The sequence below is a fragment of the Palaemon carinicauda genome, chromosome 10 (genome assembly GCF_036898095.1).
Source record: "Palaemon carinicauda isolate YSFRI2023 chromosome 10, ASM3689809v2, whole genome shotgun sequence".
NCBI classification, from domain to species: domain Eukaryota; kingdom Metazoa; phylum Arthropoda; class Malacostraca; order Decapoda; family Palaemonidae; genus Palaemon; species Palaemon carinicauda.
Genome location: NC_090734.1, coordinates 49468931 through 49483715, shown reverse-complemented (window position 1 = coordinate 49483715; position 14785 = coordinate 49468931). Strand labels below are relative to the sequence as shown.

Here is a 14785-nt window from a genome sequence, read left to right as displayed (position 1 = left end):
ATATATATTTATATATATACATATATATATATATATATATATATGTATATATGTATATATATATATATATATATATATATATATATATATATATATATATATATATATATATATATAAAATAGAATCTTGGGTGAAACCAAAAAGGTATTTGGCATGTAGAGGCATTAACAGAACTGAGAGATTTAAGTAGAATATTGTTACTTGCAAAGTTTAGATCGAACCAGTTCAATATGTATATTGTAGTTTGCTATGCATCAACAAATTATTCCCCTGAATAAATTGAATATTAATACTATGAAAAACTGCAGAGTGTAATAGATGAGGTCCCGGAAAAAGACATGAAAATTGTGATTGGTGACTTCAATGCAAAAGTAGGAAGGAATAATCAAGGTATAGGGAATATGGTGGGTGTTCAAAGTCCTGGCGAAATTCCAAATGAAAATGGGGAACATATTATTAGTTTTTGTTAAACCCAAAGTGTTGTTATTAGAGGTACTCTTTTCAAGCACGATGACATCAACATATATACATGTACTTCACCATATGGCAATTATAAAAATCAAATAGATCACATGGCCATGATTAAGAGAGAAGGAGGACTCGGAGAAATGCAATAAACCTATAGAGATGCAGATATTGGTAGTGACCATCACTTCTCATTGCCACACCGAAAGTAAAACAGAAAGCACCCCAAAGAAACATAGATATCATACTTAAGTTTGATACAACTAAACCTCCGGAAGATAAGCACAGAGAAACCTTTGCAATTGAATGTATGAATTCATTTGCAATTTTAGAGACTTCAAGAGACGAGGAGCAGACAATTAATGAAGGGTAGTGTGATATTAAGAACATAAATAAGTCATTTGGTAGTAAGTTTTTGGACATGTAATTACAAGGAGAAAGCCATGATATCAAATGATACTTAGGATACTATAAAAAGGAGATAAATACAGACTTTGATTGTCGAGAATTTTCCAGAAAATAATGGACATTACAAGGTAGAGCATAAGTATATAAGTTTGGAAGGTGAAGTCAAACGATATTCCTGGAATGAGTGGGGAGAATATATATAAAGAAAAAGGCAGATGAATCTGATTACAGACAACTTTCCCTAACTTCCTTATTTATGTGAAGTTTTTGAACGTCTTTAGGCAAAACGTAATAATATGTTTGCTAAAGGTAATCATCTGTTCCGTAGTTTGTGATTTGGTTTTCCTAAAGACCTTGAATCATATGATGCCCTTCTTACAATCTCCAATGGTGTAATGAAATCACTTGACTGTGGACAGGAGATTCGTATGATTGGTCTTGATTTTAGTTGTGCCTTTGACCGTGTTAGTCAGGACACCCTTGTTTTCAAACTCAAACAGTTGGCAGTGGGCGAGTCATTTCTCAACATCATTATTAAATTTTTAGTTAATAATTTGCAAAGAGTTGTTGTTGATGGGCACCATAGTGAGCATAGGAATGTGATATCTGGTGTTCCTCAGGGTAGTGTTCTTGGCCCATTATTTTCCATACTATATACACATGATATATTAGTTGGCCTAGAAAACAAGTCTGTTGCATATGCAGATAATGCTGCACTATTCGCAGAAAAATTCCATTTGCATGTAGATTTGGGGTTGCTGAATCCCTTGATAAATATTAAACTAAAATCACTGCATGGTGCAAATTATGGGGCATGAATATGAATCTTAACAAAACTCTAAAGTATGCTTGAAAGTAGGTCAAGGACAGTGGCTTCTCAACTTCCAGATCTAAGCATTGATAAGGTTTCTTTAACTCTGTATGACTCTTTTGAAGTCCTAGATGTAAATCTCGTTAGAAAGCATACTTTTGAGAAACTTATTAGGTTTGTGTCTTTTTTCAATTGCACAAAAAATGGCTTATTGAGAAAGTCTTTTAAGAAGCGTTATAATTCTTTCATTCTACCTTGTTTCCAGTTTTGTTCTCTGTAGTCTTCAGTTGCTAGATCCCATCATAATTTGTTGGGCAGAAACTTACGGTCTATTAAATTTATATATCTGGTTATTGATCTATGGAACCATTGTTCAATTAGTTCGGCATGCATGTTGCATAATGTTTTTTATGATTCAGATCTTCCCGGATAGTACGACTCTATTCGAATACTAGGCATGCAATTAATTATAAGAGTCAGGCCTTTTAAACCATGAGGCTCAATACTACACAGTATTCTAGAAGTTTTATTCCAGCTTTGACCAAACTCTCGAATAATGTTCCTAGTCGGGTTGTTGAATAGTTAGAACATCTAAAGTTCAAAATGCAGCTATTGTTTTTATGTTGAACAGGCTGACATCAATACTTTTATAGTTTATATTATGAAATATATCGTTTGATGTTGTTACTGTTTTTAAAATATTTTATTTTAATTGTTCATTATTTCATTATATCGTTTATTTATTTCCTTATTTCCATTCCTCATTGTGCTATTTTCCCTTGTGGAATCCTTCGGCTTATAGCATCTAACTTTCCCAGCTGGTGTAGTATCTTAGATATTAATAAAAAGAAAAAAAAGTAATAATAATAATAATAATAATAATAATAATAATAATAATAATAATAATAATAATAATAATAATAATAATAATAATAATAATAATGTGCCCATGAATGATTTCAGTGTATTTTAAGTCAAAACTATCATTAAATAAACTAATTATATCGAAAACCCCTGGATAAGGTGAAATAACGGTTGAGATGATATTGGCTGAAACATAAGTGACTCCCGGAGTGCTTATAAAATTATTTTGTACAATGTGCCATGAAGAGGCAGAACCTGATAGAATTGAGATAGGCGTATTAGTGAAAAGGACTAAAATAAAAATAAAAAAAAGTAGACCTGACTTATTGCAATAATCACAGTATCATCCCACTTACGTCAGTTGTCATAAAACTATATAGTATGACCATTCTAAACAGACATCAGAGAAAGAGAAGAGCAAGTAGTATTAAAAAAAGGTAGATTTTTCACTGACCAAATTTTAATTTAAAACACGTAGTACAGTAATGTGTAGAATATAGAAATCCACTTTAGAGGTCATTTGTGGACTATGAAAGTCTTTGTTATTGGGCACCGGCCAATTTTGTGAAGAGTCATGCGCTATTATGGAGTTCCTCTTTATTATGTAAATTTTAATTAGTCTGTTCATGATTATAGCAGGTGCAAAGTTAATATTAGTGGAATTTCTAGTGAACAGTGAAGTACTTCTAGGGAATTTGTGAAAACATATGTTGTTTATAATTCTCATGGATTTTGTAATGTATAGAAGAGTTAGGGATGGTGGAGAAGGATTGGAATGGATTAGTAACAGGAAATCTTATGACCTAGATTATGCTGCTGATTCTGTCCTTATTAGTAAAATACCACAGTACTTGCAAAGCTTGCTTAATAGAATACATGAAATTTCGCATGAATCTGGGTTCAAGATATATAGAAAAAAAGACAGAGATGATGGGAACGGAGGATACAATATTAGATGAAATATAATGCGAAATGAGGAAGGATAAATGAAGTAGAATCATTTAATTATTTAGGAACTATGAGCTTTACTACAGGATCTTTAGAATTCAAGTTTAATGCAGGATTTAAAAAGAAAAACGGAAAATTACTATTTTGAGTAAACTTTTGAAATCAATTCGCCTGAAATTACATATGAAAAATCAGGCTATATATATATATATATATATATATATATATATATATATATATATATATATATATATATATATATATATATATATATATATATATGTGTGTGTGTGTGTGTGCGTGCGTGTGTTTAATTTTAATTTTATCACCTATTGAAGTATAACGTTAAATATGTTTAAAAAAGATATTCTTTTTATTAAAGTCTGATCCTTGTTTTTTCTTTATTGTAGGGATGATATGACATGAAAGTTAATGCAATTGTAACTCAAAAATTATTTCTTTTCCATTAGTTCTCAGTATATAATTTTGGGGTTGTTAAAACTTGATTCAATAATTCTTGAATTTCAGGCAAAATTTGTGCCATCATCCCGGTTAGACTAAGTGTGAAAATAAAGAAAATATATTAGCAAGGAATTATATTTCAAAGATTTAGGATCATAAGTTTAAGGAGTGAAATCTATATATTTATTGGTGATGTTTTGTCTTTAAAATTTGTTTTAAAACTTTTGAAATTTAGATTTAAACCAGGATTAGATACCCTTTTATACTAAAATTAAACATAATTACGGTTGAGTAGTCGAAAGTTATGGCCTCGAAACTTAAAAGATTTGGCGGTATTTAATTCTATTTAGAGGAACCTGCTCTGTGAACGATATGCCACGATTTATCTAACTTTACTTAGTATTCAGTTTGTATGCCTACATTACAAATAATATTTTCTGAGATACAAAGCTTCTAATATATTAGGTCAAGGTGCTGCCAATGGTAAAGTAGTTGTGGGATACAATATGTTATACATTTGTGGATAAGTATTATGAAATTATACTTTGAAATTGGATTTAATTGTATTCTTAAAATAATAAGTTAAGATGATTATGGCTCTAAAATATGTACACATCGCCCGTCGCTCTCATTATAAGGTGAGTTAAGTCGTAACATAGGGGTTGTAATGGAAGATGCATCTGGAAGTATAAGACGTAGCTAAATTTAAGTACTCCAGTTACGTTAGAGTGATTGCCTGTCAGCTACTTCTTCATAAAAATTTCCTATTTTTTTGGAAGAATTGTTAATATTTTTATAAAAAAAATAATAGGTTTTGTTTTAATGTATTATTAAGAAATTGATGTTTAAGATTATAGTTCATAAGTACTGGTAAAGAAAAGTTCGATTTTTCTACCTTTTGTATCAGGGTTTAACAAAATTTCGAAATAAAAGGAGCTAGAAAGTTAAGTGTCTCTTCGCAGTAAAGAGGTTAGTAATTACTTTCAAGTAATGATACGTTAGTTGTCTTTTATATATCTATTTTTGAGCTCAAGCTATTTCGTGCTGATGGAAATTCCTTCATTAGTAGCTTCCTAGTTTATATGTGACTACAGTGATATATCCCAGAGAATTTACCGAAGGTACCCAGAATTCTAACTCCTGGAGCGAATATCCCTTAAAATTCTAAGAAGGGATATCGCGTGAGGACGTAATGGCACACCTCATAGCAATCTGCACCCCAGATAGAGTTTACGTTCGAGGAGGTTTGGCATAAATAAAAGGGGGGCCATTCAAAGGCCATCCCCGTTCCTTACTACTATCGATAGTACAACAGCGCCATCCCTACGATAGTGGCCATTCCTTTATTTGTAACGATTTTGCTCGGTGGTATTTAACAGTGATTGAAATTATTTTGATTGGTTAAAGGATTATTATTATGCTTTCTTCATCTTCTTCCGCCTTCGGAAAGTTGAGTATCGGGTCTTTACTTTGAATATGTTTTAGCTCTTGTTTCTCAATGATATTGAGTATTTATTGTGTTTTTAGAGCTTGGTCATTTAGTAGAGGCGCCATGGGCGCTGTCGTTCTTAGGCTTGCGTTATTTAGTTAGCGGAACGAATTCCAGTTTTTAAATAGCCTTATTTAATTCTTGTAATTAATTAGCTATTTAGGCATATTCTTGTGAAGATGTGATTATATGCATAATTATTTCATTTTTCCTCTGTTGATTGTATAGTTAGAGTTTCGGTGATTTAGGTAACCAAGAACTCGTCTAGCTAAGTTAGCCTAACCTAGACACTGTCTATATATTCGACATTCCCCGATTACCTTTGTGTTTTGTTTTCATTCCATTGGAGACTGATACCTCCTGTAATGTTATGAAACTTCTCACGTCTCTTCGGAGACTTAAAGGTAATCCCTTTCCCTCTGAGTGTAGTCCCAGACTACAACCCTTATGGACGTGCCTGAATATTATTCAGACATGGCTGACCTGGGGTTTGGTTTCTGCCTATCCCCTTAACCTTTGGTTGTGGATATACTAGCTGGTTTTGGGATTTGGTCAGAATCTCAGAGTATTTAGTCTTATGTCGTTGACCTTCCGACAGGGTGAGTTGGTTGTGGGATACCTTTACTCCCCTGCCGACAAGGTTACCGACAATAGAGGTTAGTCCTCCATAGTCGCTTTGGTTATGGTAGTATACCATTTTCTCCTTGTGACTAAAAGACTTGTCCTGTGCCACAGTTCCCTGGGCTGAAAGTAATTCCCTTTTAGCCTAGGATAACGTGGCACTGGAATCCTGTTTCTCTTTGTGGGAAGAGGCGCAGTGCCGCCTCATCCCCTTGACTGTGTCGGCACTCTGTGGGTTGGAGAACTACGTCTCTCCTAGCACCCGGATTTTGTCGATACCATACAGAAACAGAGTTCCTTTTATAGGTGCTAGGACTGTCAAGTTTGACAGTTCCTTTCACAATTGTTACAGAAGCCTTTTCCCCTTCCCCTCTACCCTTTTTAATGGTTTATCCGTTACCTTTTAGGCTGGCATCCTGCATCCTTACCTTAACCGTAGAGTGCTGGATGCAGCCAGACTACCTCTCTCATCTTGGCTGATGGCAGGGCATACTGCCGCCTGCTGGCCTGGCCGGCATCGCCGGCCTGGCCGAAAACCAAGATGGCTGCCGACAGTCATGGACTGTCGGCAGGTGCCGACATTGCCGGCGGCTGCCGACGTTATCAGCGACTGCCGACGTCGTCGGCGACTGCCGACGTTGTCGGCGACTGCCGACGTTGTTGGCGACTGCCGACGTTGCCAGCGGTTGTCGGCATGATAGCCTTTTGCCGGCCTGGCCGGCAACCAAGATGGCTGCCGACAGTCATGGACTGTCGGCAGCTGCTGCCCTTCCGGCGGTTGCTGACGCTGCCGGCGACTGCCGACATTGTCGGCGGTTGCCGGCATGATAACCTTTTGCTGGCCTGGCCGGCAACCAAGATGGCTGCCGACAATCATGGACTGTCACCAGTTGTTAGCCTGGCTGGCAGTGGCGCCCATGATGGCTGTGAGTGGTTAGTCCCTTCTGTCCCCGAGGTTCTCAGTCCTCCCTTGGACTGTAGCTATAGGTTCTGCTGCCTGTATGCTGCCAGCAGGGCCGGCAACGCGGCGCGCCGACTGTACCAGTACTGTCGGCGGGTGGCTGGCAACAGTACTGTAGCTATATAGAAGCCTGAATGTTACCTTCTCCCCTTCTATTAGAACCTTCTTTCGGAAAAAAGGTAGTCTATTAGACTTCTCTTCTTTAATTACTGTATATAGTTATAGTAAAGGATAGCCCTTTTTTCCATACCGTCTCTCTCTCTGTCTCGCTAGGTCTGCAAGGTATGCAGACAATCCTAGCCAGACCGGCAACATGCTGGATATACTGCTGTATAGGTTATACAGATAGCCAATATATCTCAGTATAGAACATACTGTAGATAGAAAACTACTATATTTCTTATACTAGTGGTTTTTTCAAATATATTTTGGATATCCAATTCAGGCAATTGCTGAGCCTAACCCTATATTGAATGAATATTTCTTCAATATCCTGATTAGAAATCAGTTTAGGATTATCCTGCAATATTAAATACTTCAGGCAAGAGTAATACACTCCTATCCCGTAAAGGGTACACCCCATATTTCTTCTAGTCTTCCTGATCAGGGAACTCTATGATTTAATATAGTAAGAAGACTACAGCAAATGACCCGAGTAGGATGTACATTTATATGTCTTTATTTTCCTGTTCCATCTAGTGCTAGATGGACCCTACTGTCATATGCTGTCTTGTAGGCAGCATAATGATAAGACTACATTACATAGGTAGAGTAGTCGATATGCTGCAATTTAGACTTTTGCAATTTAGAAACTACAGTACCATGATACAGTAGTATTTCCTAACTTACCTTGGGTATCCTTCAGCGAGTTTTCTGCTGATACCGCTTATATATTGAAGGAATAATTTCTTCAATAGTCTGATTTGAAATCAGTCTTCCTGACCCCTCAGTATTAACAATTTTGGGATAGTTAATTGATACTTCTCTACCCCTAAGGGTAAAAAACTCCTCTACTTGGATTTTCTCACAGAAAAAGCTCCATGTAAGTTAATACTGACGGGAGGTAGTAGCATTTGCTCACGGAGGTATACAGGTATGTATCTCCTACTATCCCTTTATAGCTTCTATCCTAAGCTATTCTGTCGTAGATGACTTTTACATGTTGATTATTAAAGTAATAATCCATTATATACTCATTTGGTTTTCCTTTTCTTTACAGAAGGAACACCAGATACCTTGTACGGCAGTCCGCTGCAGAGCCAAGGGTAAGGACTTTTAAAGTCATAATACTTGCAGGTTACATACCACATGCAATATTATTTCCGGATCCCTACATTATTGGAACCCACAGGGCTGCAATATATGTTGGACATTGATGTCTGAAGGTTTTGATAATCCCAAGTCTACAGAGACTAAGGATATAGCTCAGTATAAATTACGTAACTGTGTGAGAGGCTTCCAAAAGATCTCTCCGGGACCTTTCCTACCTTATGATAGGATGCGTAAGCTATTATTTCCAGAGCTAAGTGAGGAAATAGTAGTGACTCAGGAGTCAACTACGTTCTCTGATGGCGAGAAAACCTTTGGGATCGAGGGAAAGAAATGCCCTAAGGTAGAAGAGAAATATGTTGTATCGGACTTTCCTCCGCCTCTGCCGGCTAAAGAGCCATCGATGTCAACATCTTCATCTTTTACCCCTCTATTGGATAATGTGGTACAATTATGTATCCAACTGAAGAATCAGATAGAGAGTTTAAGTAAACAAAGCAAAAAGCAGGAAGTAAAACACAAGATAGAACCTCGTAAAGCTCCTCTTGTTGCTTCCCACGGGTCAGTTAAAAGACCCATGAATCAAGACCTTCCTTCATGCTCCATAACCAATCCCTGGAGGTTTGCGGAGCAGATATCAGTTTCAAATGGCCATCTCTTCATTTCAGAGAAAATAGGTACTGTTCCCTTGGACAAAATCCAATTTTGGCCAAGCTTTGAGGCTTTCCCTACTTGTTGGGTTTGACTGAGGTTCGAACCAAAGACAAGAAAAGGAACGGAACAAAAGGTCATGATTCTTGATCATGATAAGGCACAGACTATCCTTTCAGGTAATCTGAAGAAGGCGGGTTATTCAGAGACGACGGTTTTATCACTGAATAACATACACCCTTCCTTTCTTGCTCCTGCTTCTCTCTCCTTCCCCTTTATGGGGAAGGCATTTACTTCCGTTACCAAAGCTGTAGAGGCAGGTGAGTCATGTCCCACACTCGATGAGTGCAAGCCTTTGTCACCAGCTTTTCCCGGACAGGAAAAGGATTGGAAGGAAGTTACTTTGACATTTTCAGTAGGAAAATTAGACAAGGATGTCGCAAGTCGACAATTCAGTGTATGTCTCCGTAAATTGTCCGATTTGCTCTTGTTTAATGAACACGAGTCAAAGGAGAGACTGGCGACATCCCTTTCTCTACAAAACTACATAGAGTTGTTTTCAACTTACGAGAACACCCTAGACATGCACATGGTCTTAGCCAAAATGCATATGGCTACCTTGGTAAAGGACCTTTATACCTTTGTGAAGGCTAGGAGAGCATGTAGAGAATTTGTGTTTGCTGGTGAAACGGTGAAACACGAAACAAGGAAGCTAATATCTTCCAACATCTGGGTAAAGACCTCTTCCCACAAGAGGTCATTAAGTAAGTAATTAAGAATGCCACCATGGAAAACTTAAGTCTTCCCCAAAAATGGGGCATTCCCTCAAAGAGAAAATCTTCCGTGGTTGTGGGTCCCCAACCTAAAAAGAAGATCGAAAATACTGGAAATATCCGGGCTGCTCAACAACAGCCCATTATTCTAGTGACCAAGATGCTACAGGCAGATGGTCAAAAGTCTAAACCTACTGGCAGTTCGAAGCATAAAGACGCTTCAGCTAGGAGGAACATTCCCTTAGGATCGCAGGACCTTCGATCCTTCGGTCCAGAGCCTATTCAAGATAAGCCATTGATGGGAAACAGAAATGTCCCTACTATTATCTACTTACCTCCTCCTGCAGTTCAAAACCCTCCTGGAGGAGTATACCTGAGAGCTATAGAGCATACAGGTAGTAAGAAAGCTACGGCTCATCGAGTTCCAGGGAAGGCTATTTTGTGTTCACAAGAAGTACTCAAGAAGTCTCTGAGTCATTCTGAACCTGTCGCTACTCAACAAGTTTACAATAAACTGCAAGTTCTGAATATTAATCCTTCTGAACATATGGACCTTGTTCCAGCTAAGGGTGTTCATAGACTTGTCAGACCTGAAAGGTGTCCTCTGGAACCTTCCAGTCAACCACCCCCCTTCCTCTTGCCTAGGATTCATGTCATGGCGAGTAACATTCGTCCTAGAATAGATACGTATCAGACTCACAGTCAAAAGTATCTTCATAGTGATGACCTGGTTCCTGGGACATCATAGATGCAAGATATGCTTCTAGAAGTCTCGACTTTCTCCAGCTCTAGGGTTTCGATGGCTAATAAACCATTGAAGCCCTCAGTCACATCAGCTCTTTTTTCCCTCGGGAAGTTAAAAGGAGCTCGCGAGGTCTGTCAGGAGATTCAGCTAATCGATCAGATTCCCAAAATGCCAACAAGGAAAAGTGCTAAACTTTCCCCAGTTCGCAATAGTGACAGACCTAGTGCAAAGTGCACATCGGAAAGATGTTTAGAGCCTGGAGAAAACACGCAACAAACGCTTGAAGAGATAAAAAAAAGACTAAGATCGTTCCCTCTTTAATCGCTTCTTTAACAAAAGTTAAAACATGAAAGTCCCAGGACTCGGCTGGTCCTTTCGTGGGCGGGGAAGCCCCCTCCACACGGATCAGACTCCATATGTCTGAGCTGGTACACCGAAGCGATAATAAGACGTCACAATCGAACGTCTTGTACAGTCTTAGTGATGTTACCCATCCTTTTCCTAAAGGGATGGCACCTAACAGAAGTTCATTTACATCGTATCCACGATGTGACGGTGGATACTCTATCACCATCCAAGGTGATAGAGATGGAATGGTCCATGGACGCAGACATATTCCCTCCCAAATGGGAACAAGTCCCGGAACTGCAGTTCTACCTCTTCATCACGAGCGTCTTCAAGAAACTACCTTGCTAAATATTCCAATACGAGGATCCTCTAATGGGTCTGATAAACTAGATGAGGCCGGTCCTAGCTCCGATCCTAGGTATATTTCCGAAGGTTCAGAAATTAACTGCCTTCGGTTTATCACAGATTACCCAAACCCTTCATTTCATGAATTTCTTGCTCTAGCGGTTAGAAAAAGGTTTTGGATCTCTGAAGGCAATATAGAATTCTTAGAAGAATACAAGGCTAAGTCTACTAGAAGACAATATGAGTCTTCCTGGAAGATGTGGGTGGTATTTGTTAAATCAAAAGGACCGAAAGAAATTTCTATGAACTTCTGTCTGTCCTTCTTTGTCCACCTTCATAGCCATGGGTTGGCGGCCAATACGATAAATACGTGCAAATTGGCCTTGACTAGACCTCTCCTATATGCCTTCCAAGTGGATCTGGCAAATGATATCTTTAACAAGATTCCGAAAGCATATGCTAGACTTAGGACTGCAGCACCACCAAAGCCCATCTCTTGGTCTTTGTACAGGGTCTTACATTATGCCTCATCGGTGAACAATGAAGATGGTTCTCTTAAGGATCTAACCCAAAAGGTTATTTTCCTGTTCGCAATAGCCTCTGGGGCTAGAGTTAGTGAAATAGTGGCTCTATCGAGAGATGAGGGCCACATTCAGTTCACAGATTTAGGAGAACTCAATCTCTTCCCTGATCCAATATTTCTCGCTAAAAACAAGCTACCCACTAAGAGGTGGGGTCCCTGGAGAATCTGTCCTCTGAAGGAAGATGTCTCCCTATGTCCTGTAGAGTGTCTAAAATTCTATCTTCGTAGAACATCAGACTTCCGGGGAGGTCAGCTCTTTAGAGGAGAAACTTCGGGATCAAATTTATCTCTAAATCAACTAAGGGCGAAGCTCACCTACTTTAGTCATAGAGCGGATCCGGACAGTACTCCCGCAGGTCATGATCCGAGAAAGATTGCTTCATCGCTGAACTTCTTTCAGTACATGGACTTTGAGCATCTTCGTTCAAACACTGGATGGAAATCATCCAGAGTGTTTTACAAACACTGCGCAAAATAAGTGCATGAACTGAAACACTTTGTAGTTGCGGCAGGTAGTGTTTTAAAACCTGCCCCCTAATTTTTTGTGATACACTATTTTTGGTTTCGGTCCTCACTTGTCCTCGGACATGTTCTGGATAGGAATCATCCAGGATGTTCTACAAACACTAAGCTTTGCTAGTCCATGATCTGAAGCCATATGTGGTGACGTCAGGTAACTTATTTACTCTGCCGTTTATTCTACGATGCACAGATAATTTACTGGGACTGTCAATTAAGGGGAGAGGAAGTCATCCCTTTTAGTATGTCTTCTTTTATTTATGTGTTACCATGGTATCACTAGCTCTGTTCTAAAATCCCAGGTGTGGAATTATACATATAGCTCTAGTGCCGGTGTACTGAGTACATAGGGCAGTTAATGGTAACCAGTACAGGCTTTATGAAGAGCGGTTATCTTTTACCTTCTCTTCAATCTAAGAGTGGCATTTCTTGACTTCATTCCTTCAAGAAAAATACGATTCCTGTACTTGTTTCAGGTATAATCCCATCGTCAGACTACATTTGTTTTGCTAACTATGTCTTGTAGTCATTTATTAGAAATAAATGTCTATTTGAATGTAGTGCGTCCATCTTCGCCAGACAATTGTATCTATACATGCCAGACTTTTTATTTGCTTTGAATGCATCCTTCACATTTTTGTATGCATCTAAGGTTAGACATAAGAGACACTGATGTCTTTTTGGCCAAATATACAACTTGAGACTATTTGTATATTCAGTGGGTACTTAAGTTTGGTCATACTATTCATGTTAACCTTGAAATCCCTTTTCAACTGTCTAGATGACTCTTCCCTGTAGGAGGCAGGAAGCACTAACATTGTTTATGATTAGTGATGATGACATATAACGGTATTGTCACAATGGTCAGTATGACCATTGAAAAGGTTGATATAAGGTTTAGGCACTGATCGAAAATCCACAGATACATTAATGCTCTGGTATGCTTCCATCAGCACGACATGGCTTGAGCCCAAAAAACGGATTTTGACGAAGCGAAAAATCTATTTTTGGGTGAGATAGCCATGTCGTCCTGATGGACTCGCCCATCTCTTCTGTGGAAGAGATCTTCAGTTTCCCTCCCGTAGTACTGTATCTGTAACAGCCTATGCTCAATGCTACAAGGAATGGCCACTATCGTAGGGATGCCGCTGTTGTACTATCGATAGTAGTATAGAACGGGGATGGCCTTTGAAGGGCCCCCCCTTTTATTTTTGCCCCACCTCCTCGAACGTAAATTCTATCTGGGGTGCAGATTGCTATGAGGTGTGCCATTACGTCCTTACGCGATATCCCTTCTTAGAATTTTAAGGGATATTCGCTCCAGGAGTTAGAATTCTGGGTACCTTCGGTAAATTCTCTGGGATATATCACTGTAGTCACATATAACCTAGGAAGCTACTAATGAAGGAACTTCCATCAGGACGACATGGCTATCTCACCCAAAAATAGATTTTTCGCTTCGCTCAATATCCGTTTTTTTTTTTTTTCTAAATTCTATTTTGCTCTTTTTTTTAAATTGAATTAAAAATAAAGAATATGAGGTAAGAGCTTCATATTTTAGTTTTACTAGCATAATTTTACTATGTTGTTAAGTAGGCTTAAAATCTGTCATCGTATTATAACATTCAAGTAAATCTTCTGTGAAAGTTAATTTTTATACTTTTGCTAATTTTTAACTAAAGAAGTTAGAGTTTAGTTTAGTTTTAGTTTGGTATGTTTAAAGGGTGATAGCTTTTGTAGTTAAATTACCTATATATTTAGTACGTTTGTGACTCCCTAAGACACATGTGGAAGCCAGTTTGGCAGGTTCTATAATTTTAGCTGGGGTTCTACTTAAACTTGGGGCCATGGATTGATTCGCGTCTGTCCTCTTTTTTCTAAAATGACAATAAGTTTAAGGTGATTTTGGCTCAGTTTAGGTATTATTATAAGTTTAATTTGTTTTCATCAGGGAGATATAAAATCTTTAATTGCGTATTTTTTTTTGTGGCTCATATGGCTTTAGTTTCATGCTGATTGATACTCTATAGGTGGTGAGGGTTTTGTGGTGCAATTGCTGTGATGATTGGTCACGGGTTGTGTTCTTCTGGTCTTTTTTGTTTAGCGAATATGAGATATGAGCGCTTAGGAAGGCAAAGCTTACTCATTAGTAAGGGACTTCTTAGGTTTATGCCTACTTTATGTCTTTGGTGATTCGCCTTGAGAGTAGGTAATATGGTAGCTCCTCCAACTTTAAATTTATCGGGAGAAGTAAGTCTGATTATTGGGGTCATTTCTTGGTTTTCTTGAGCTGGCTGGGGGGTAGTATTTTTTTCCTTATTAAGGGCGGCATATGCTCTTTACCTTTTTGCTTTGAGAAAACATGGAAAGTATTTTAGATCTGTTTTATCTTTTTGTTCTGGAGAGGCTCGAGAGTACTTAGTATTGATACTTCATTGATTCCATTTAAATGTTTTAATTTTGGTAGTGTACATATTTGTTGTTTAATTCAAAGCTTGAATAGTTTAAAAAAAAAATATTGG

General features: G+C 38.0%; 1 pseudogene; it reads left to right on the top strand.

Moving 5' to 3' along the window:
• Positions 1–6928: 6928 nt before the first annotated feature.
• LOC137647996 (NADH-ubiquinone oxidoreductase chain 5-like) overlaps positions 6929–14785 on the top strand; it is a 9100-nt pseudogene continuing 1243 nt past the window's right edge.